The 2,439-nt window shown below is 49.1% G+C and overlaps 1 protein-coding gene across 1 annotated transcript in view; it reads left to right on the forward strand.

The window, feature by feature from the left end:
- The window catches only part of LOC135533628 (lipopolysaccharide-induced tumor necrosis factor-alpha factor homolog), a 29,198-nt gene extending 29,114 nt beyond the window's left edge, over positions 1-84 (forward strand). Inside the window, exon 5 of the mRNA XM_064960932.1 lies at positions 1-84. This exon is cut by the window's left edge and continues 239 nt beyond it. The gene's annotated coding sequence lies outside the window, so the exon portion shown is untranslated.
- Positions 85-2,439: the final 2,355 nt, after the last annotated feature.

The raw sequence follows: 2,439 nt of genomic DNA on the forward strand, positions 1-2,439 counted from the left end.
CTCTAAAATGACCACAGCAGGACAGCTTCCTCTACTGTCTCTCTAAAATGACCACAGCAGGACAGCTTCCTCTACTGTCTCTCTAAAATGACCACAGCAGGACAGCTTCCTCTACTGTCTCTCTAAAATGACCACAGCAGGACAGCTTCCTCTACTGTCTCTCTGAAATGACTACAGCAGGGCAGCTTCCTCTACTGTCTCTCTGAAATGACCACAGCAGGGCAGCTTCCTCTACTGTCTCTCTGAAATGCATGCAGCAGGGCAGCTTCCTCTACTGTCTCTCTGAAATGGCTGCAGCAGGGCAGCTTCCTCTACTGTCTCTCTGAAATGACTGCAGCAGGGCAGCTTCCTCTACTGTCTCTCTGAAATCACTGCAGCAGGGCAGCTTCCTCTACTGTCTCTCTGAAATGACTGCGGCAGGGCAGCTTCCTCTGCTGTCTCTCTGAAATCACTGCAGCAGGGCAGCTTCCTCTACTGTCTCTCTGAAATGACTGCAGCAGGGCAGCTTCCTCTACTGTCTCTCTGAAATGGCTGCAGCAGGGCAGCTTCCTCTACTGTCTCTCTGAAATGACTGCAGCAGGGCAGCTTCCTCTACTGTCTCTCTGAAATGACTGCAGCAGGACAGCTTCCTCTACTGTCTCTCTGAAATGACTGCAGCAGGGCAGCTTCCTCTATGGTCTCTCTGAAATGCCTGCAGCAGGGCAGCTTCCTCTACTGTCTCTCTGAAATGACTGCAGCAGGACAGCTTCCTCTACTGTCTCTCTGAAATGCATGCAGCAGGGCAGCTTCCTCTATGGTCTCTCTGAAATGACTGCAGCAAGGCAGCCTCCTCTACTGTCTCTCTGAAATGGCTGCAGCAGGGCATCTTCCTCTACTGTCTCTCTGAAATGACTGCAGCAGGGCAGCTTCCTCTACTGTCTCTCTGAAATGACTGCGGCAGGGCAGCTTCCTCTGCTGTCTCTCTGAAATCACTGCAGCAGGGCAGCTTCCTCTACTGTCTCTCTGAAATGACTGCAGCAGGGCAGCTTCCTCTACTGTCTCTCTGAAATGGCTGCAGCAGGGCAGCTTCCTCTACTGTCTCTCTGAAATGACTGCAGCAGGGCAGCTTCCTCTACTGTCTCTCTGAAATGGCTGCAGCAGGGCAGCTTCCTCTACTGTCTCTCTGAAATGACTGCAGCAGGGCAGCTTCCTCTACTGTCTCTCTGAAATGGCTGCAGCAGGGCAGCTTCCTCTACTGTCTCTCTGAAATGACTGCAGCAGGACAGCTTCCTCTACTGTCTCTCTGAAATGACTGCAGCAGGGCAGCTTCCTCTACTGTCTCTCTGAAATGCCTGCAGCAGGGCAGCTTCCTCTATGGTCTCTCTGAAATGCCTGCAGCAGGGCATCTTCCTCTACTGTCTCTCTGAAATGACTACAACAGGGCATCTTCCTCTACTGTCTCTCTGAAATGACTGCAGCAGGACAGCTTCCTCTACTGCAGGGGTGTCAAAGTCAAATGGACGGAGGGCCAAATAAAAAATTTAGCTACAAGCCGAGGGCCGGACTGTTCGAATGTTCATTGAAAAATTTTTAAATGACGCATATAGTCTAGTGAACCTAATTGAACCTACTGAAAACCTAACAAATATATTCCAATATGATCAGATAAATAAAGCAATATTTTCTTATGGCTCTGTCAGAAATGCCTTGAACTGGCGGTGATTCAAACCTTTGGCTCTGATAAAGTTAACTGTGCGCGTGATGATGCTCATTACATGCTCCATTTTCAAGGCTTTACCGCACAACGCTTCCTGGTGTATGATACAATGATAAGCTGTCAGCTCACCTGTCGCGTTTTCCTCTTGCATCTTTTCCCGTATCTTCGCCACCAGTCCGCTCCTGTGTCCACACATCGCAGGTGCTCCGTCGGTTGTCAAACCCACGAGTTTTCCCCAAGGCAGCTCCATCTCATTTACACATCTTGACACCTCTTCATACAAATCATGCCCCGTAGTTGTGCCATGCATAGGACGTAAAGCCAAAAACTCCTCTGTCACGCTTAGGCTGGAGTCCACTCCGCGGATGAAAATTGACAACTGGGCAATGTCAGAAATGTCGGTGCTCTCATCCACAGCCAAGGAATATGCAATGAAATCTTTTCCCTTTTTCACAAGCTGCTCTTTTAGATTGATGGACAACTGGTCTACTCTCTCGGCAATGGTGTTTCTGCTCAGACTCACATTTAAAAAGAGTTGCCTTTTTTCTGGGCAAACTTCGTCACAAACTTTAATCATGCAGTTTTTGATGAAATCCCCCTCCGTAAATGGCCGGGCTGATTTAGCGATCTCTTCTGCCAAAATAAAACTGGCCTTGACAGCAGCCTGGCCTTGTGATTTGGCTTTTTTGAACAGAGCCTGTCGAGATTTGAGGCCTCGTTTTAATTCCTCTGCCTTTTGTAGC

This window comes from Oncorhynchus masou, chromosome 5 (assembly GCF_036934945.1).
Source record: "Oncorhynchus masou masou isolate Uvic2021 chromosome 5, UVic_Omas_1.1, whole genome shotgun sequence".
In the NCBI taxonomy this organism is placed as follows: domain Eukaryota; kingdom Metazoa; phylum Chordata; class Actinopteri; order Salmoniformes; family Salmonidae; genus Oncorhynchus; species Oncorhynchus masou.